Source organism: Belonocnema kinseyi, chromosome 10 (genome assembly GCF_010883055.1).
Source record: "Belonocnema kinseyi isolate 2016_QV_RU_SX_M_011 chromosome 10, B_treatae_v1, whole genome shotgun sequence".
NCBI lineage: Eukaryota > Metazoa > Arthropoda > Insecta > Hymenoptera > Cynipidae > Belonocnema > Belonocnema kinseyi.
Window position 1 is genome coordinate 59,912,300 of NC_046666.1, and position 22,943 is coordinate 59,935,242.

Genomic DNA, 22,943 nt, shown 5'->3' on the forward strand with positions numbered 1-22,943 from the left:
TCGCCTGGTATCCCAGAGTCACCGTTCTAGACACCTCACCCAGGTGCCATTCAGCTTTCGGCACGGTTTTTACACCTCCGCTTGGGGGTTAATTCCTTCGGGTCCACCCCTGGACAATTGTCCGCGACAGCCTATTTATTTTTGTAACCATATTCAGCAGCAACCCTTGGTACAGGGACCCTCTATCCTCAACCCGAGGACGCGTTCGGTGGCTTTGTCATAGGCCCTTCGGTTTGATTCTAGAGGAATCAAAACCGAATATATATATACAGGGTCGACACGCTGGGGCTTATATACATGGTCAGTTGAATGCTACCCGAATTGCACAATAGCAGGGGAAAAGCCATTACACAGGGGTATTTTCATATTTCGCACCTTTAAAGTTGCATTCGGATCGGCCATTCAGCCAAGTTCGTGCATCTTCGGATGAAGTTTATGAGAGTTTCCATGGTTGCGTTCGAAACTTCAAGCGGTTATGTTCAGATTCACCTGTTTGCCCTAGTCGCTGTCAGTAAATATTACGTTTACTTCTCAGTTCACATGTCTCACTTCATTATTAATTAAAGACTGTTATTATTTGTAATTACTATATAACATAACCTATATTGTTTTGACACTTGCATCTGTTTGAAGTTTCGAACGCAACCATGGAAACTATCATAAACTTGATCCGAAGATGCACGGACTTGACGGAATGGCCAATCCGAATGAAACTTTAAAGCCGCGAAATACGAAAATACCCCTGTATAATGGCTTCTGCCCTGCTGTTATGCAATTCGGGTAGCATTCAACTCGCCATGTATGTGAGCCCCAGCGTGTCCACCCTGTACATATATTGTATAAAAATATATAAGATTGTTTAATCATTAACAAAGATTAGCCATAATGAACATCAGAATTACCCTTTTGGTTAGGACAGGTGTACACTCGAAGAGTGTAAGAGTACTTAAGAGATAAATTTATGTCTTCAAGACATAGAAAATTGTCCTTAAGACATAAATTAAAGTCTGACTTTGTCTCAAAACTGAGACATACTCAACTCGAACATTTCGACGTCAGCATGTCTTCATTGAGGGCAATTCAAGTCGAACTCAAGTCGAAGCATTTTTACTCAGTTCGGTTCAATTTGAACTAATTTTTTGGTTCATTTGTCTGAATAAACAAAATCGCAGCCAATTTTTGCCGCCGATGTCATAACGAAATAACCTAAAAATTGTATCTAACCTCACGCAAATGACATCTACACTTAACAGATGATATTGTCTAATATAATCCCGAATCAGATTATTATGAACTCAAAAGTCGATCATTCATTCCGGCCGATCAAAATGCTCTTAATTTTGGTATCACTTTTGTTTCATATCAAAATTATATTAATTTCGGTATCATTTAGAACATTTTTTTATTGTGTTATTTTAATAATATGTTCTTAATAAAAGAAGTGAAAGTTTATTTTATTTTCAAAAATGAAATCGCGTCTACAGCTCAAGGTTAAAGTTACACACCTTAACTATAATATCTTTAACTGGAGGGCAGGGAATCTAAAATTATGCAAATATTCCTTAGTTAGTTAATGGGCACTCCCTCATCAATGTTTATTTTGCTCATTTTAATCCCAATTCGTGTATTTTCTAAAATATTTAAGTAGGAATTGTTTTCTCGATGGGTAGACGTTATTCTGCATTTTTCAGATAAAAAAATCTTTAGAGTTTGCTATTTTAAAGTCCTTATTTTAAAAATTACACTTCTAGCAATTTCTTATTTTAACATTTACGAAAAACGCACGATACGATCAAATTTCTAGAAAACAAAATTGTTTGCATAGAAAAGACCGCAAAAATCGCTTTGACGCTGGAAATTGGATTGAATTACTTCATATTTTCTAATTTCGAGAAAAGATGCCGCCGCGGTTTCGGGCATTCCAGTGTTATTATGTTTTTACGCGAATAAAAAAATTTGTCGTAAACATGGAACATGCCATAAGAAATAAAAAATTCAGTTTTGTTATTGAAAGCCGCATTGAATCTTCAAACCGGAAATAGCAATTTTCTACCATAAATAAAAATTTTCAATAGAATAGATTAATTTTTAACCTAAGAGGTAAATTGTCAACTTAAGTGATGAATCTACAACAACAAAAAAGGAACTTTTAACACAAAAGTTTAAGTTTCAATACACAAGTTACATTTTTAACGAAAAAGATCAATTTTCAACATTTAAAACGAGATAATGCGGAATAAAGCAAGATCTCGGACGAGCCTTTAATTATCATTACCCAAAACAATTTATTAATATCAGTCGCATTAGGGTTTTAGAAAATGCAAAAACTGAATAGTACCTCATTGCTCTACAGAGGATTTTTATGCATATCTTATTTGATAAATTGGACCTTTTTAGCATTGATTTTAAAATTAGGTTAAAATTTAACCAGCGAATTGTATTTAAGTACCTTTTAGTGTCATGAACTCCCTTAGGACCGTAAAGTGAGATAGCACCATATGGCTCCAGGGTTAAAATATGCTCTGTAGTTCAAACAAAAAAATTGAACTAAACTGCAACACTTCGTAATCCTATAGTTATGATACAATATTAGATTATATTTTTTAACTACTCACCAATAAAACTCAGATAAATAATTTTTGAATTTTATAATATTCTTGATTCCTATGTTTCGAGTATCACGACTTGCTCACGATTGAAGCAATGTTTTAAGATTAGAATCATGCACAGAGGTGAGATTGAGATTACAATATTATATAATCGAATTCGCAACAAACTCAAACCTTTGCACCTATGAATTACTCCTTAGCAATTTCCGCAATCTGTCATTGATCTTTTCCAATTAATCTACTCGGGCATCAGGCCTTCCTATTTAAGATTAATCGTTTGATCATGTGTTGGTCCATCTAACCTTTTGCGAAGCAGTGGGACGGATACGTCCCACCTACTTCTCCTAAGATTTTATTGGATTTCTAGTTCGCGTGCACATATAAATACGAATGCTATTTTTTAATAAACTCTTAAGGATGTAAGGAGTACAACTAGCACACAAAAGTATGTAAATTTGTTAATTACTTATTATTTATAAGCAATTAAAACTCGAAATCTCGTTTTTTTTTACAATAAATTCGGCTGTGTCAAAACTACAAGTCCTAGAGATCTAACAATTTTTTTGAAAATAATTCAAACATTGAACTAAACAATATATTTTTTGCAGAATTTTGTTTAGGTCAGTTTTTTCAAAAAAAAATCCAGATTATGCAAAAATAGAGTTTTTTACCATGGTGGTCTCTAAAAGATTCTTAGAGACAGGGATAACTTCTCAATGAGCATAAAACTCGATTATGTGGTATTTGGGGTCGCTGGTTATGATTGTGATGTCAGAATTTAAAAATTCAAAATAGCGGCTACATAATGGCAGCCATATTTTACGAAATTTGCGAATTTTGTTACGATGAGCATAAAACTCGATTTACGGAGGTTTTGGGGGTCGCTGATTACGATTCTGATGTTAGAATTTTAAAATTCAAAATGAGCCTACAAAATAGCAACCATTTTTTAGGAAATTGGCAAATTTTGTTACAGTCAGTATAGAACTTGATTTACGGGGGTTTTTTGGGTCGCTGATTACGATTCTGATATTAGAATTACAAAATTCGACGACGCTTAGCTTTGCTTCGCTGATTCCTATATAAGAGGACGTTCTGCGCACTCTTGTTGCGCACTCACTCTTGATCCGTTATTTTAAATTCTGCAGTACTGAAGTCAGAATCGTGACGAACACATTCGGCAAATTGAACCAATAATTTTGAATTTTGATGTTCTAACGTCATCATCGTGCTCAGCGACCACAAGAAACCCCTTAGAAGACATTTTATGTCAATATAAAAAAAAAAACATGAAATTTAGCCTAATACAGTCGCTGTATTGGATCCATGTTAAGAGTCCCTAAAAGAGTCTCTTAAATTGTTTAATATCCCGTCCATATCATATAGCATTTCACCTTTGTTATTTCTCATGCTGCAAACTCTGTACTTTTACTTTTCTTCATATTTTTATAAAGCTGTTTTGCTTCATTTTAAGTCGTTTTGTATTTTGTTCTCTTCTTCTGTTCTGATTTTATCTTTACTTTCTTCGACTAATCGTTTAAATATCTTCTTTTTGTTACTGTCATAATCTTCTCGTCTATTTATCTCCTCATCGCTAAGGCCTGCGATATTCAATTTTCTTAGATACGCTTGTTTCTTTTCATGAACGACTGCGCGGATTTCATCATTCAACTACGCAACACCTAAAATTCTTCCTACAACCGCAGTACTACAAACTTTAATCGCATATCTAAAAATGAAATTTCGAAAAATAGTCCATCCGCCATATATATCTTTGCTGCTTATAAGCGCCTACCAGATCGTCCTACTTTTGCGTTCGTTTATCTTATTCTGAAAATTTATTCGTACTTCTGTCTCCTGTAAATTCTCAATCTTAATTCGCCTTTGTTTTGTTTTGTATGATTCTCTTTTTTATCCATCCCTGATCAAAGTTTATTTTGGAGATTAGAACGCAATGATCAGTATTGGATTCAAAAATCCTCATGTCCCTTGTATCTTTGACTAGCTCTCTTAGTCTTTTATACGCAACCACAAAGTCAATTAAAATGCGACTGTTTCCTTTATACCGAGGGGCCACTCACTGAAAAATCTTGAAACCTAAAACTATAAATGTGGCATTCTTTAAAATTTCTGACATTGCCTAGATTCCTAAAAATTCTCGTGATCGGAACTTTCGAGGAGAAATCAGACTCGGCTAAACTCGGAGGCGTTCGGATGGAGTCGGCTGTAAGTTCGATTCACCAAGGCAACGAGTACGTCACCAACGTGTGAATGTGCGAATGCTCCACGCTTAGCGCAGGATTTTCAAGATTTCTAAGAGTTCCTCAAAGAGTTCTCCTGCGATTTCCAGCGCAACAATCTGAGATTTCTCAGTGACTAGTCCCTCGCTTTACACTAGGTGTACATGTGGATTATTGTAGACCTAAACGAAGAATCTGCAATAAATTAGCCCTTTCCTGAACATAAGTTAACTAATATGTCTCCGTTATCATTTTTTCTTAAATATCCGAAATCACCTAGCTCGCTCAATTTCCTCTAACGGTGGAAGCCAACTTATTCATTCATATATCCTAGTAGAATGATTCTTTCACCATGATCTTCAATACTCATTGTGTCATTCAATATGTCCCAGAAGGCTTCTTTTACATCTCTCGGATAACCGTCAACTAGGGTGCAGCGCGCTATGATAAATAATCTTTTGATTCTTATTTTTGTTTTAACCCATAGCAATCTAGGAGTTACATTTCGTAACTATACTTCAGGTACACACAAAATATTTAGTTTCCTCTATTTTCCTTACATTCATAGTTTTTCGTGATTCTCTCATCTTAAGACCATTCACCCCTCTAGCATTCCAAACATCCAGTCTCCTTTCATCGTTTAAAGGAGAATCTACGTGATCCAAACTATTTTTGTGACCAGTCACACCAGTGACTTGAACCCCCCTCCCCCTTAAAGGTTAGAAATGGAAACCTATTCAACCATCCTATTTGTGTGAGCAGTTACAGGGGTCCGTTCCCGGCCCCCGATGAGACGTTGAAAAGGAAAACCTCCTACTCAACCTACATTATTTCTATGATCAGTCGCAAGGGTGCCTTTTCGCCAGATACGAAACTATGGAAAGGAAATATCATATTCGTAATCAGCGCGTTTATATCCATAAGTATAGGTAGTTAAAAAAAAGGCGGAAATACGAAGCTTTCGGAACTGCGCTCAACTTTTATTCACAGCTATCTTCAAAAATGTATTATTTCAACAAATGTATATCATTACAATTCATAATATTCTTTGGTATTAAAAAGAACGCATTTTATTTGTCTTGTGTTCATAATAAAAGCGCGCGAACCCCCCCCCCCCCCCCCCCCCCCCCGCAATGAAAAGACAGAGCAATTTTCTCATCATACATTTTATTCCAACTTATGTCGTTCTCCATGAATTTAATTTCTTTATTTTAAATGTTATTTTTTACGACTTGAACAAAAATGTAGATCCTAGCGTGAAGTGGTTATCAGAAAATTTGTAGATATAATTTAGGCTAAAAACCTTATCAGATCAAATGTCATCATAGATTGTGTAGTTTTTCCAAAAAATTTATTTTTCATATTTAACGCTGATTTTAACAATTAAAATATTCAACTACGTATCCTGTCAAGGAATTATGAATGAAAATTTTTTAGCTCTATTTTGGGTAAGAAACTTTTCTCTTTTAATTTTTTTATAACTTGTTCGGTTTGTCTAAATATTAAATTTTTTTATACAATTTACGGTCAACTTACTTACAAAAAATATTGTTCGCCAACAAAAACCCGAAAAGAATCGATTCTACACTAGAACTTGGATTGAATCAGTCCGGATTTACTAATTCCGAAAAAAGATGCTGCCGCAGGTTCGGGCTGAGAGTGAAATCCTTCAAAGTTGAGGGAAAATACCATGAGAAATGTAAATTTTAATTGAAAGCCCCTTTGAATCTTCAAAACAAAAATCGCCATTTTCTACCAACAGGACGAATTTTTAATATGATAGTATAATTTTTAACCTAGGAGGTGAACCTTTAACTTAAATGATGAATCTTCCACCAAAAAAAAATTTTAACAATAAAGTTCAAGTTTCAACCCAGAGGCTACCATTTTTTACATTTTTTTTAAAATCGGATTTGGGTATTAGAAAATTTGATAATAGGAATTTATCTGGTTACTCTAATCTATGAAAAAAATCAAAAATGTTTACAATCCCGCGTGATAAAAGTTTGCATGGCTCAAGCATGGCAAGGCACTTGAAATATCTAGCTAAAGAATGGTTTACAGCTGAATGGCAGCATGAAGCAAGCCTGGCTCCTGTCCGTTTCCCATGCTTAGGACACGCTAAACATAAATGAATATTCTTAAGAACATGTAAGTGTCAGATAAAATGAGCTTGCATTAAAAATGAAAATCTAAGGTTTGCCAAAAGCCGGCACGTCTCTAAATATTAGGTTCTCTACCCGGGTGCACCAGGTCCCGTCCCAGGCAGCTTAGCACGTATTCTATGAGAACTCTTTCAAATATTTTGATTGTTCCAAAAGCCAAAATTACTAAAAATTGTGAGTCGACGAACCGGGTGCAAAAGGTCGCGCCCCAGGTCGAATCTAATTTTTAGTAATTTAGGCTGTCAAAAAAATCTAAAATTTGAACAAGTTCTCTTAGAATACTTGCTAAACCACCTGAGGTACGACCTGAATTTTTAAAAAGTTCGCGTAGAGCGCGTATCACACAACATGGTGCTCGATTTGATGCACCCGGATCGACGACTCACCATTTTTAGTAATTTTAGCTGTTGAAACAATCTAAATGTTCAAAAAGTTCGCGTAGAATACGTACTAAACTACCTGGAGCGCGACCTGGTGCACCCGGGTTGTCGACACACAATTTTTAGTAATTTTCGCTGTTAAAACAATTTAAATTTTGAAAAAGTTCTTCTGCAATACGTACAAAGATACCTGAGACGCGACTTGGTGGACCCGGGTCGTCGAATGACCATTTGGAATTGTTTTCATTATTCACAAAATTTTAATTTTTTAAAAGTTCTCGTAGAATACGTATTATACTGCCTGGTGGTCGATCTGGTGCGCCCGGATCGCCGGCTCACAATTTTTAGTAATTTTGACTGTTTGAACATTCTAAATTTTGACAAAATTCTCGTAGAATACGTGCTAAGCTACCTAGTGCGTGACTAGATTCACCGGGATCGTCGACTCACTAATGGTAGTTATTTTGGCAATTGGCACAATTCAAATTCTTAAACAGTTCTCATAGAATATGTGCTACAGTACCTTGTGCGTGAACCGGTGCACCCGGGTAGCGAACTTACCATTTAGAGACGTGTCGGCTATTTGCAAACCTAATATATTTATTTTTAAGGCAGGCTAATTTTATGTTCTTAAGAATATTCATTTGTGTTTAGCGTGTCTTCAGCATGGAAAACGGACAGGAGCCAGGCTTGCGCCATGCTGCCATTCTGCCGTAAACCATGCTTTAGCCAGATATTTGCAAGTGTCTTGCCATGCTTGAGCAATGCAAACTTTTTTCACACAGGATGGTGCCATGCATTGACCGTTCATCATCTTAATCTTGGAAGCCGACTAGAATCTGGCGCTGATTATCTTGTTTTGTTTGCGTAATTCGAATCTGGCGACGTGGCAATAAATAACACCTCATGGTTCTACCGATGTTTGTTGTGCATATCTTACTTGATGAATTTTACTTTTTTTAACATTGATGTTAGAATAAGATTAACATTACGCGAAAGGATTGCATTAAAGTATCTTTTAATGTCACTAACGCGTTCTGGGCTGTAAAGTGGGATAGCATCATACTCTCTAAATATTAATCAGTGAACAATACACTGATTCAAATTGTTGTTAGCCAATTTACTGATTAATCAGCTATTTCGGATTTATTCACTAGTCAGTGCAGTAATGCCAGAGTAAATCACGTGAAGCATGACCTCTAAATTTTTAAGTTAATCGTTGTTGTTACTCTTTTAATTAAATAGCAAGAAAAATTCCTTAATAGAATAAATTTTGTTTTCGGGCTGTAAGTCTGCTGAATGAACTTCGGGATAAATATACTCTAACTCGTATAGAGAGTACCTACTTAACGGGTGTGTACATGACAGTCCAATCCTGAAATTGAAGTAATTTGTGAGGTTTGTTGTCATTTAAAAGCATCGGAACTTTTTTACCTTTTTAAATATTGGATCATATTTACGGGTTTTAAGTTTTTACTATGGTACTTTGATTGAATATACTAAAATATTATTTTATTATGATTGCTAACTTGACATATTGCAGTGCTGCTAACCCTCAAAAGTGTTTATTTCTGTGAATGAATAAGTAACCTTTTACTGATTTTCAGTGACCTATTTATAGATATTTGAATCAGTGAAATTTCACTAATTTTAATTTAGAAAGTATGGTTCGGGGTTTAAAATATGCTCTGTAGTTTAAAAAAAGATATCGAAGAAAACTGCAATATTTCGTAATCTTATTGAAATGATAAAATATTAAATTATATTTTTAAACTACTCACCAATAATGCTCAGCTTCATCATAATTTAATTTGATAATATTCTTGATTCCTGTATTTCGAGAATTTTTGGATTTTTAGGTTTCTAACGTTTGTAAATCGTTTATACTGTCTCTATACTAAATCTGTTTGCTTGTACCCTCTTGTTAGCCCGGCTCCGGGAAAATACAAATGTTGTTTTGATTGCCCTGAAATTTAATTTCCCCTAGCCGGGCAACTAAGAAGGTACAAGCGAAAATATGAAATGTACAAACAGTACAAACGACTCATAAAAGTATGAAAAAAGAAAATGTAAGAAATTTGAATTAAGGTGGGGGGGGGGTGCTTGAAGTTAGCCACCTCCAATCAATTTCCCCCCTAATTTCCTAATCAGAAGAGTACAAAAGATAATATTAAATGTACAGACAGTACAAAAGACGTACTAACGTATGCAGAGAGAAAATTTGAGAGATTTTAATTTCGGGGGGATGGAACGAAATTTTGATTTTCCCCTAGCCGGGCACATAGATCGGAAGAAACGAAAATATTATACATACAAAGAGTAAAAACCACGTACAAAAGTATGCAAAAATAAAATGTGAGAAATTTGATTTTCAGGGGGATGCGTGACCCCCCTCCTCAGAATAAATTTCACCCCTAATTTCGTATTCAGAAGCGTAAAAAAGAAAATATTAATTGTACAGACAGTAAAAATGACGAAACAACGTATGCACAAGGAAAATTTGAGAGATTTTAATTTCCGGGGGATGACAAGATATTGTTATTTTTTTCTCGCCGGACAACCAAGAGGTTACAAACAAAAATACTAAATGCACAAACAGTACAAATGACGTACAAAAGTATGCAAAAAGAAAATTGGAAAAATTTGAATTTCGGGGAATGCGTGAAGTTAGCTGCCCGAAATCACCCAGTGAACACAAAATTTGGCGACGACTTTACGACATCGTTATCACATGTTTACGACAGCTTTATGACATCCTATATCCATGTTTTTAAGTCGTCTTTACGATATCGTAAATATGTCATATGATCTCACGATGTCTTGACGATATCGTAAAGACACTGTAACGACATGGAAATAGAATGTCGCAAAGTTGTTGTAAAGATATCGTAACAATGTCGTAAATACGTCGCTGAATTTTGTGCCCACTAGGCAATTTCGCCCCTATTCTACTAACTACGAGGGTACAAACCAAAATATTAGTTTTACACACGACGTTCAGACGTATGTAAAAAGAAAGTTTAAAAAATGTAAACTTCGAGAGCAGGACAACTTCACGGAGATATTGTTACCGAACTTACCTTAGAATTTCTTCAAAATTAATCAAATTTTGGAACATTTATTTAAATGCGGGTTGTCGGTTTGATTGCTGTCTGCGGACCCACCCGTAAGCCCGAACCAACTTGCGCGGCTCCGGATTTTTTTTGCACTCTAGTGATCACCTAGTGAACCCCTAGATCCTCTTTTAACGACGAGTGAGAGGTGAATGTCCTTATTCGCCAGGTCTTCATATGATAAATCGAGTAACTTGTAACGACGTCACGCAATTAGGTTTGAGTTTGAAAGTATCGTGCTTCGAGCATGACATACAAAATTTTGAATTGCAAAAAGTAAATCGAGTAAAATTGTTATTTTGATTTGAAAATTACTTCAAAAGGCTATTTATCTTAAGAAATTATTCAAGCAATTGTTAACCACTATTTCTACTAGTCTCGTAAAATTTGTTTACTTCAAATGCAAAAGGAGTAAAAGTAGTAACGAATACTTTTTCCTAAATTCTCTACAATAAATCATACACTATATGAGTGTATTTATCTTTACGTATTTTATGAGGATTTTTCTTCCTTCCAGATGACAAATAAATTTGTTCCCTACAGAGGGAAACATTCTTGTGCAAACATTTCAAAATTAAGACTAAAAAGATCCATCAGTGTAATTTTGTGATTGTGAATTTTCTTTTGTTAAAAGAGCTTAGCTCAAGAGTTTGAGCGCACCTGCGGCACGCGACTGATGGCTATCGCACTCCGCACTCGGTCCTCGCATTTCTGCCGCGTTCTTGCACCGACCTTTTAACATCAAAGTCAACGGATCGACAACTGTAATTTTTTGATTGTGACCTGTCTTTTGTTAAAGCTCTTTCGGCTTTAAAGAACATATTATTATCACGTATCTCGTGCTTCGCACTCGATTCTGTCCAAAATGTCAAGTTTTCTACATTATTCACAACACGTCTATGTCAAATTTAACACATTTTTATGTAACTCTGTCTGGGAATTCTTATTCAGACATTGAAAAATAAAGCACAAATTGTATTTATCATGATTATTTTCATATTTGTTTCGTATTTTGCTTTAAATAGTATTCTAAGCTGCGCTGAAACATGTATCATTTCAATCAATTTACATCATTACAGTTCATAATATGTGACGTGCGCCGAAAAACGGGGACTTACTCTAAAAAAATTAAAATCAGGGTTTACAGTTTTCGATAGTTTTTGAGCTACTCTTTTTAATTAAACCATCGGAAGAAATATCCGAGCGTTATTATTGCTAATAATTGAGTTGTTAGGTACTAAAGTAATAGGGTTTTGGCTCGAGAGCTCGAGATTCCGTGAAACATCTCCCACCACTCACTATCTCATCTACATGTCTCATCTATACCCCGTTCTTGAGCCGCGTCTACGATTTAGAATGCGGTGGTAAGTGGAGAGAGAAGATTTTGGTGAGTCTTCCCTCTCTTCTAAAAGTCCGGTCTATCAGGTCCACTTCAACCGCTCGTCCTGAAATATCTCACTTTTCAGAGTAAGTCCCCTTTCTTCGGCGAACGTGACATATGAATAAAAATTGAATCATACTAATTCTTATTTCCTTCTTTTTATATGTATTCTTATTTTTAATCTTGTTTTTTGCGATTGAAGAAAAACTATTGCGCTTCTGCATATGGTCTAATACAGGAACCTATATACTGTCCTATATAGGATCCTTTGTCCTCTTTCGTCTTTTCTGTCCTTTTTCCAAAAATTTATTTTTTTTTATTTTTAATCTCATTTTTTACTATTGAAAGCAAATCTACTTGTCTTATCGAAAAATGATTAATAATGAATTTATAAATCTTCTCAGGCGAACTGCCTCTTTTTTGGATAAAAAAGTGTTGTCTCATTTTTTAGTGGTTTGTGTCTTTAGTCCAAAGTTTATTTTTTTTAAATGTTGTTTTTTACGACTGAAAGCAAAAACTGCGCGTCCTATCGAAAAGTTATTTATTACAAATTTGTAGGACTTTCCTGGACACTGGTGTGAAAATTATGATTATAATTATTAAAAATCATTATTATTTTTATTTGAAAAAACCAATTCTGGCTGTAAAACACCAACCTACCCTAAACTTGTTAAAAAATGACTGAACTTCTTTGAAATTTACTGATTTTGTAATTAAAATGTCAATTTCCGAGAAAACACATTAACGCACTCCAAATTTTTCCAAATTTGCGAATTTTGTTATTTAAAAATAAATCATAACAAAAAATTAGTTGGAAGTATAAATCTTCTTCGAAAGCTATTTTTTTGTAAATAACCGATTTCCTGCAAAAAGTGTTCTAACAACCTGCAACTGTTAAAAAATTGCAAATTTTGTTCGAACTATATTGATTTTTGTTTTAAAATGTAATTTTTTGGTGAAAAGGAATAAAATAACCTAAATTTGATTTAATTAGAGAATTTTCTTCTAAATCTTTTTTCTTCTATATTATTAAAAATGAAAATTTGAGACGAAAAACACTAACGTGATCCAATATTCTTAGGAGATTCTGAATCTTGTTTGGATTATAATGGTTTTTGTTTTAATATACTAACCTTTGAAGTAGAAAGATGACATAACTCAAAAGTGTTGTTAGTTACATTTAAAACTATGTCGGAATCTAAATTTTTGTATTTATTGTATCTCAATTTCTGGTAAAAACGCTAACAAAACTACTAACTTAAAGTGTTTGAATCTTTAAAATCTAATCATTTTTGATGAAATATTACCCATTCCGGATGTAAACCTCTGAAATTAACTAAAATTATTTAAAATGGTGATTCTTTATGACGATCTTAGTTAAAAAAGCTAACATCCGAGAAAAAAAAACTTAAAATAAAAAGTGAAGAAAATTTAAGTCCTCTTCAAAAATTTTCTTCTTTTGTACTGAAATATATATTTTTAAATATGGATTTTTATCGGTAAGCGCTAACATAAAGTATTTCTAATATTGACAATAATTGATTAAGTAATTCGAAAACTTTAATTTAAACGCGCGAGTTTGAAACCGACAATTTCAACTTTATGACAATTTTATTATTTATGAGCTGTTAGAAGTTTGTAGATGTTAAGTTCCTCCATCAGCATAGTCGGAGTTCTTGGGGACGCCTTATTTTGCAGCAAATCTGCACAGATCTTATTTTATTAAATTTTAATTTCTTCCACGATTTTCTTGAAAAAGACATGCAGAAAATACAAACAGCATTATGGATAAAGAAAAAGCATTCACAAAAATACCCTAAAATTTATCAAATGACTTTAGTTCAAAATTCAATTAATGGCAATTGCCTTTCATTATGGTTATGGGGAAGACCAGATCAGTATATTTTAAATTTTGTTTAATCTATTCATCAGCTTCTTTTTCCATATCTGCACTGAAGAATTCCTTCCAATTCCCAGTCTTCCCCTTTCCGATGAAAAATTGACGGCTTGAAAATATTCCACACTCATAAAGATCATTTAAATTGACCATTGGATTTTTTCGGAATTTCTCTATGCTTGAGTGATTCAGCAACTGGGTTAACTGATTTTCACTGTAGTTCTTCCCTAAGAAATTGGCCACCTTTTTGCATGCAGAAAGCAAATCCTAGAATTGTTAAAATCTTTATATTTTATTTAACTAAACATTTCTCCATTTTACTCTAATATATGAGACCTCATTTTTAAATCTAATTTTTTAAAGACAATTATAATTTTTTAAATTAAAATTTGTTATGTATAAACTTACAGCATTCAATTTCTCGTAAAAAAAGATAAGAAATTTGGGTGTTTTCTCTGAGCCCAGGCTTCTTTAACAATGTTCCCAATATGGACTCAATACAGCTGAAATATAGTAAGTTTATGATTATTCCGTATTATTTAAAAATAGATTGAGATGCACTACTTTCCAACTCCTGGTTGGTATAAAAAAAGATTGGTACGCTCTACTTACTAAGATCATTTCTGAACAAATTCCGGAAAGTTGGAAAGTCACCTATATATCCATAAGTCACTGTGAATTTATTCATTTTATACCAAGAAAGCACTACGTCTTTTGGATTTCTCGCTATCTAAACGATCTTTAGTAAAATCCATTTTGATATTTTCATTAGAGAAGGTATTAGATTTGTGTAAAATTTGACCCTCGCAGTTTTCGACAAATGTCCACGTTTTGAGACCCCCTGAATCCGAAAAAAGGTTTTTACGAACGTGTCTGTCTGTATGCCTGTATGTATGTATGTATGTCTATTTGTATGCCTGCCTGTCTTTACAAAATTCAAAAATGTTTCTTTACGAATGTTCATGGTATTTAAAAATACGAACAATTTATCCTGAATACTTTTTTCGTAAAACCAAAAATGACCAGAGTTATAACATTTATAAAATTACGAAAAACAAACAAAAATGAACATTTGAAGCCAAATTACGCACGATATGAAAAAAGTCAAAGAAAAAAATTTCTTTTTGAATGCCCTACAAGATTACCATCACAAGATTTGGATTTTCTTGAAACATCTAAAATTCAAATTTTGACAGCATAAAAAGTAATGGAAAATCCAAAAATCACATTTTTTCATTCAAGAATTTCACAGTATTTCAAAAATTCTCAAATATATAAATGCTTTAATATATAATACACGCTGGGGCTTTCCAAAATGTATGCAACCCCGCATACACTCCTCTAAGTATAGCTCTAAGTATAACTCTCGGTTTAAACTAATCTCCCACCCCCCCCTATCATTAATCGAAGTTTCGAGGGACTATTGCTGTAACTAGACTCTCCACCCTAGACGCTTTGACAGACTGTTTTAGTCAATTATTGGAAGATGAAGCAATAGGACACCACAACTGCGATGCAGCACACGACGCGGTTATAGTAATACAAATGCATGGTATGAATAATAATAATATGAATTTATAGGAATAATATAAAATGTCAGGGATAAGTTCGAGTGCGAAGCACGAGATACGTGATGCGAATGTATTCGTTAAAGGCAAAGGAGCTTTAACAAAAAAAATTCACAATCACCAAATTACTGTTGTCGATGCTTTGACCTTTAGCTTTAAAAAGTATGCACACAGAGAACGAACGCGTAGTGCAAAGCACATAAATTATCGATCGCGAAGCGCGAGAACCAATATTCGCGCGTTCAAGCTTGCGAGCGAAGCGAGCAGCGTGTGACGAAAATGTGCTCGCCAAGCGGGCAGATTTTTTATATAGGGGCCGTGTATATAGTTTAACCTTTACCTAAGTATTTGAACTTTCAACTAAAAAATTTAAATTCCGAACATACAATGTAATGTCTGGTAATAGTAAATATTTTAGCCTGTTAAGCTTTTAGTTTTAAAAAATTAAATTTAACATAAAAATAAGTTTTCAAGAAATTCGTCGCATTTCCATCCAAAAATATAAATTTTCAAAGAAAGATGTAATAGTTGATACTTCTACTGAGAGTATTTTTATTAATAATAAAAAGCAGCTAATTTTAACAAAAAAGCATAACAATTTTAAACTTACAAACTTAAATCCTCTACTCAAACAGATTGACTTTCAACTAAACATTTGACTTTTAATATAAAAATTGGGTTTCTGCCAAAAAATTTTAACAAAATACATAAATCATCAACCAGAAACTTGATTTTTCTATCAAAAAAGAAGAATTTGAATATCACGATAAGAAACTTTCAGTTAAAAAAGTTGAACTAATAAATATTGTGATTTCAAATAAAAATCAGTTCAGTTTGACTGAAAAAAGCTTATGTTTTACAAAAAAAAGTTGTGCACAGTCCACATAAATTTTCAACCAAATAGTTGAAGTTTTCTCTTAAAAAGATAAATTTTCTACAAAAAATGGTATAGTTAAATTTCCATTTAAAAAAATTAATTTTCAAGCAAAAAAGGATACATTTTTAATATACCAGTATAAGCTTCAGATAAAACAGGTTATTTTTAACCAAATACTTTAATTTTGAACCAAACTAACTAAATATTTGTACTACTTTACTCCTTTACTACTTCAATACACTACTTTACTTTACTAATATTTATACTACTGAATATTTAAATTTTCTACAGAAATGTAAAATTTTGTTTTTCAGTACCCGAGAATTAATTTTTTAATATTAATAAACATGCAACATCTTCCTGCTGTGCAATTGAAAGCTTTTGCGATTAATGTTTGAACAATTTTCTTATGAGTTTGAAATGAAAATATTTTGTATGACTTTTATTATAAATGTTTCTGTATAAACATTACCTTACATCCAGAATCCAAAATACTTGGTCTAAGACTAAGAGGAAAATGTGATTGAATAAATCTAGGGGTTGATAGACCCCCTAAAACTTCGTAAGCAGGTCTCGTAAAAGTTTCACGCACCACACGTTTTTCCACGTTTCCCTCATCCATTGTAACAAATTCCTCAATTACTTCTGAATTATGCAGCAGGCTGCGCCTGTAAGTTATTTCAGAAATATCTTTATTTACACAATTGTCATATATTAAAAAAGTACAAACATTGAACATTATTAACAAGTCTTGCTCGAGAAATGGAAATTTTTCAGTAAGTTACGTCTTCCTAGCTGTTTCGAAATCTAGATTATTATTCAAAAGCCAAATAAGTTCTTGCATCATGGTCGTACCTGGTAAAAGTATAAAAAAGTTATTCAAAGTAGGCAGCGAACACCTGAAAAAAAGAATTTCGTGAACCATTTAAGCAAGTTGCATAAATAAATTTCAAAAACTGCTTCAGGTTATTTTGAAAAAATTTTCCACTTCTCTTTTTCGTCACAGATCATCACACACATAGGTACTCTACTGAATTCATTATTAGCGTTTGACATTTTATATCGAACAAAATAGTTTAATTGTTAATCAATCAAGATTAATTTTCTACCAAAAGAGATCAATTTTCAACGAATTATTTGAGTTTTCCAACTGAATCGTGGACTTTTTTAGAAAGCAGTTTAATTTTAAACCCAAAAAGACAAATTTTCAACGACAAAAAAATTATTTTTAAACCAAATTCAATAACTTTAACCAACTTTAACCAAAAATAGTTAAATTTTTCAACAAATAGTTGAACCTTTAAACGATAAAGATAAATTTTATAAAAGAACGTTGAATTTGCAACCAAGAATGGTAAAGTTTCAACTCAGAACTTTTTTACAAAAAGATTACTTTTCAATGGGTAAGGACAAATATTCAGTTAAAAAACTCGAGTTTTCAACAAAGCAGTGGTGTTTCTAAAAATATTGTTCTTTAACAGTTAAATATTTCATCTAAAAAGATGAATGTCTAACAAATCGTGTAAATTATCAATCAAAAGGAGATGAATTTTTAACAAAAGAGTAGAATTTTCAACAACGAAGCTCAATCAAGTAGTTGCATGGTTTATCAAAGATCATTTTTCGAAATATATGATAGTTCATATTTTAACCGAAAAATTTATTAATTTTCAGTAAAAAAACAGTCTAATATAACCGAAAAAAGTGAATTTTAAACAAAGAAATTTGGTTATTCTAGACAGAAAAAATGTATACCAGATTTTAGTATTTTCAATGAAAAAGGAGAATTCTCTAGCATAAATAGTAACTTTCAACTAAAAAATATTAATTTTCTACCACAACAGTAGACTTTATCAAAGAATAAATAGTTTAAGTCAAGTGGTTGAATTTTCAACCAAAAAAGAAGAATTCTAAAGAAAAAATTTAATTACTAAACTTTCATCTACATAGTTAAATCTTTATTTGGATGTTCTCTTTGGGTTTTGTTCATTTGTTTTGCATTTAAACGAGGAATCGAGAAGCAGGGACAGTTGCTTGAAAACGATGGACAAAATAGTAATTCATTAAAATAGGAGGAATAGAGGCAATAGGAGAAAGAGCGTCCATATCGTATTTAGATAATTTACTTGTAAAACATAATAACTATTTTAAACAAATTTTGATGGCATTTTGCCGACAAGCTAATTGAATTCGTTTTTTGCCGTCAGAAGGACAGTGTTTGTTCGACTAGTCTAAACGAAAATGGTTATAATCATTAGCTATGAAAAAAATTACTCTCTAGCTCTGATGGGATTTGAAATCAGGTCTACAGATTGTCCGTCTGGTCCTGTATTTAAATTGATCTAAAAAGAAACCTCAATGATTTCAATATATTGACAATTATACCAAAAACAAGTTTCTTAAGGGGGAAGCTATGGTAATTTTTTGTGATAAAAGAGTCATAAATAAGCGCGTTACTACCAATCCACGAGTGATAAAAAAAGCGTTACGCGGTGAGTAAAGTTGTTCAAGTCTGGCTCGTTTTAAATCAAAAAGTCTAATGGCATTTATCAGTGGACAGTTTTTTCCTACGATTGAACGAAACTAGATGTAAAAATATGAATTTATCACAAAAGTTCGGACGTTTGCAGTCAAAGTTCAATATTTCGCTAATGAATAGCGCGCCTGTTTTTACCATAAAAAATAACAAAAAAAGAAGACTTGCGTTAAATCCCACTAGTCTCATATCTTGAGTAACTCATAAAAATTTTTAATCAATTCACTTTAAATGGTATATCTCCGTTAATAATGCTCGAAACTTTATGAAATTTTCAGTGAATACTTTTGTAATGTTATACTTTTAGAAAATTTATTTTTTAAAATGGATTTTTTAAAACCCAAAAAGGTAGGGACCCCCTTAAGTTTTTCTCTCAATAACCCTAAAAACAGTAAATATCGTATTGGCAATAAAAGAAAATCATGAAATTCGTACCTGACCACGGATAAGAAATTATCCAAGTGTCCGAAGGTTTAGGCTTGAAATTGTAAAATTCCTCCGCTTCTTTTATGTACATACGGGGGAAAAACTACTTCTTCTCTCCAACTTGCACACATCCGGCTCATACACCCTTAAAAAGCTTCAACATCTCTTTCGTTCTATCAGCATCCAGCAAAGTATAATTTGGTAGTTGTAAATTCATCTTAGTTGTACTTATATTTAAAAGTCGATATAGGAAACTGGTCCACTATAGATAGTAATTTAACAAAAGATGCTTGTAAGTTTACGAACAAAAAACTGCAACCTCGATAACAACTTATTTACCTCGCTCTCGACCCTCAGTCGTTAGTTAAAGCTCCTTTAGCTTCAAAGAATAAATTCTCACTACGTATCTCGTGCTTCGCACAAGATTTTCTCCAAAATGCGAAATTTTCGGACAATCTTCCAAAGGGGCCAAACCTGAAATTTTGTTTAAACTACGTATACTATTGTATTTCGACACGCTGATCATGAATCTAATAGTAAAAATTGGCGCAAATTTGATATTCATGTGAAAAACCTTTAAAATTGTATCAAATCAATTTGTTTTCATTTATTTCCATAAACAATGAAAATTTCCAAAAACATTGGAGACAAAAGTTCTTGATTTCATCAATGTGCACATTTTCTGTTATAGTAATTTTCCGCCATTAAATTACAGTTTTAGAATTATTTGATGTTAAACATAAAAATCACAAATATTTAATATTTATAAAGGAATAACTGTTACATATCACAGGAGTGCCTTCCTGCACCCCACTAAACGTTGAGAATGGTAATCTCTATAACCTACATCATTTCTGTGACCAGTAACAGGAGTGCCTTGCCACCTTTCAGGGAACTTTGGAAAGGTGCACCTATATCCTCTACTTTATTTCTGTGATTAATTATAGGGGTACATTTTCGCCCCGATAGGAAGTTGGAAAGGGATATCTACACGACCTACATTATTTTTGTGACCAGTAAAAGGGATGCCATATGAAATATTGCGACTTTCCATTTTAAACTTGTAATATTCCGAAAACTGTCACTCATTGGTTAAAAATGAATATAGCATAAAATATGCATCCTAAAATCAATACATTTAATTGCAACTTGTGTCATTTTTCATAAATTTAATTTGTTTATTATCAATATTATTTTCTACGATTTGAACCAAACATACGCATCAAAGCGTGAAGTGGTTCTCAGAAAATTGGTAGATATAATTTAGGTAAAAAATCTTACTACCTAAAATGTTATTGCAGCTTATGTATTATGTATTATGTATTTTGTTTCTTATATTTAATGTTATTTTTACGATTTTAACCAAAACTACGTTTCCTATCAAAAAACTATCAATGGAAAATTTTTAGCTCTATTATCTGTGAGAAACTTTGATTTTTTCATAGCTTGCATCTTTTGTCTCAAAATGTAATTTGTCTTTCTTTAATAAAGGGTTTCTAAGAGTAAAATAAAGACTAGGTGTTCTATCAAAAAGTCATTTTTAAATTTGCAGATCCTTTTTGAATGCACAATTTTTGCCTTTTCAACTGTTTTCGCATCTTGTATAGCTTCATGGGAAAATGGAATTTTCTTATATTTTTTTGTGCGATCAAAATTGGAATATCTGAATGTAAGTTCTACCAATCGATCTTCGATCCTTGATCGGAATTTGCTGATATTTGTGAACAAACATCCGCAACCTCAACAATTGTAAATTAAAATAAACGGAGCTAAGAATTGATTTTTTAAAAATTTGATTAACAATTTAATTTTAAACGGTTTGTACTGATCACAAATAAGATCAGGGGTTTTAATAATTTTATATTGTGTTGAGTAGTTTACATTTTATGACAGATAATTTATTTCGAAATTTGAATCAAGTTGATAATGAATATTGGTATCAAAACATTGCATTATTTTGATCCATTTGCCACATGAACTTGATACCTGGCAGTTTCATGAGTCATGCGTTGTTTCGCTTAAAATTTTCATTTTGGTTTATTGTTTTGAATTTTGTAACTGCTATAACTGTGGTAATTTTTTTTATAAACTACAAAGTCTTGAGAATAGATTGTTTGTATTTTTTTTGTACTGCGAATAACCATACATAAAATTTTCAAATCATGAACAAAGTACTCTCTGAATTTTTTAAAATACCCTATCATCTAAAGTTTTCTTCCTAAATGGCTGGCTAACAATGTTGACCTTCAAAAATCTAGCGACACACAGCACACATACACAGCCACACATAGAGACAGATAAATTTGCGAAAGCCTGTTTTTCGAGTTCAGAAGGTCTCACAACGTGGACATTTGACAAAAACGTACGGAAAGGGGGTCAAATTTCACAAAAATCTTTTACCTACTCTGATGAGACTGTATCAATTGAAATTTGATGAAAAAAATATTAATATGAACACAAAGAATACAACAGTTTCATTATGCAATCAAATTTCTCTTCTCAATAAAAAAACGATCAATTTTGTTGCCGAGCATTTTGGTCCAAGATCATTTGACTCTAGAGATCATAATTATCTGTCCACTCACCGAGTAAAAACGCTTCGACTTGACTTCGACTTGTTTCTGTCTTGAGTCCGTCTTCAAGACATCGATGTTTGGCTGCGTCTAAAAACTGAGTCGACACATAAGCATTCGTCTTACTTGTATGGACACGACAGCTAAAACGGCGTTTACTTGTCTCAAGTCGAGCCCTGCCTTTGCTAAGGGGACGTTTTCGTGGATTAAGACGATCCTTGTCTTAGCTGAGATGTTCGAACCTTTTTCGGCTCATAAGTGAGATTAAAATTGATAATATAAAAATTTGTAATTATTAAATTAGTTAATTTTAATTTAAAAATTCATAATCTGTTGGAAATATGTAAAAACAAGCAACATTTTCGGTATTATCGTCAAACAAGTATAATACAAATGAAAATACGTAAATAAATTGATTGAATATATATTTGGCCCGTATTTTCACCTTATATTTCACGGTGTGCCTGAAGGCTGAAAAAGTTTGACTAAAATGGATATAAAATCTGCTAACGAAGAAAGTTTCTATATTGTTTAGACATTAAAAATCAGTTGAATTCAAAATCCTAGCTGCTCCCTTTCGCAAGTTATGCGCATTCTTAGGTTTTCACAACCAATCATTGTGTTCTACGCAACTTGCGCGGACGAAATTTTTCATGTACAACGTTTTTTCAAATTTATCACTTTTTCAATGCATTCAAAAATGAATTTGTTGTTTATTTTTGCATTGAAAAATCTTAATTACCGCTTTTAGCCAAACCCAGGACCAACGACGAGAACGTAGTGGCTGAATGATCCCATTTTCGTTTTTTTTTGTATTTTATATTTTTTTGTATTTTTTATATTTTATTATTTTTTTACATACCTTTTGAATAACTTATAAATTAAGCGATATAAAATAAAGATAAGTGATGTTTAATAATTTTTAGGAACATACATTAGTTGTAAATAAAAATAATTTCAAATTATAAGTGTAGCGAAGAAAATTCTATCACTGCTTTTAACAGTTGTGATGCATATGATACGTGATGGTAACTTGATACCTTGTAACGTGCCCAGAATTTCAAAAAAGCACGATATATGGATTCTCCGCTTTGCTCTGACCAATACCCTAATCCATTATTGTCATCTAAATTTTCTTCACTAAAAGAAATTTCTTTTTTAATATTATCGTGAAAAAT

The 22,943-nt window shown here is 32.7% G+C and overlaps 1 protein-coding gene across 3 annotated transcripts in view; it reads right to left on the bottom strand.

Annotated features, from left to right (window-relative positions):
* Positions 1 to 22,943, bottom strand: part of LOC117182098 (sulfotransferase 4A1-like) — an 87,476-nt gene that overhangs the window by 7,127 nt on the left and 57,406 nt on the right. The window contains exons 2-5 of one of the 3 annotated variants that reach the window (XM_033375128.1): positions 19,532 to 19,666; positions 19,202 to 19,454; positions 17,086 to 17,129; positions 16,703 to 16,898 (exon numbers count right to left, since the gene is read on the bottom strand). The gene's annotated coding sequence lies outside the window, so the exon portion shown is untranslated. The remainder of the gene's footprint in view (positions 1 to 16,702; positions 16,899 to 17,085; positions 17,130 to 19,201; positions 19,455 to 19,531; positions 19,667 to 22,943) is intronic. The other 2 variants (XM_033375129.1, XM_033375130.1) reach the window with 2 other exon arrangements.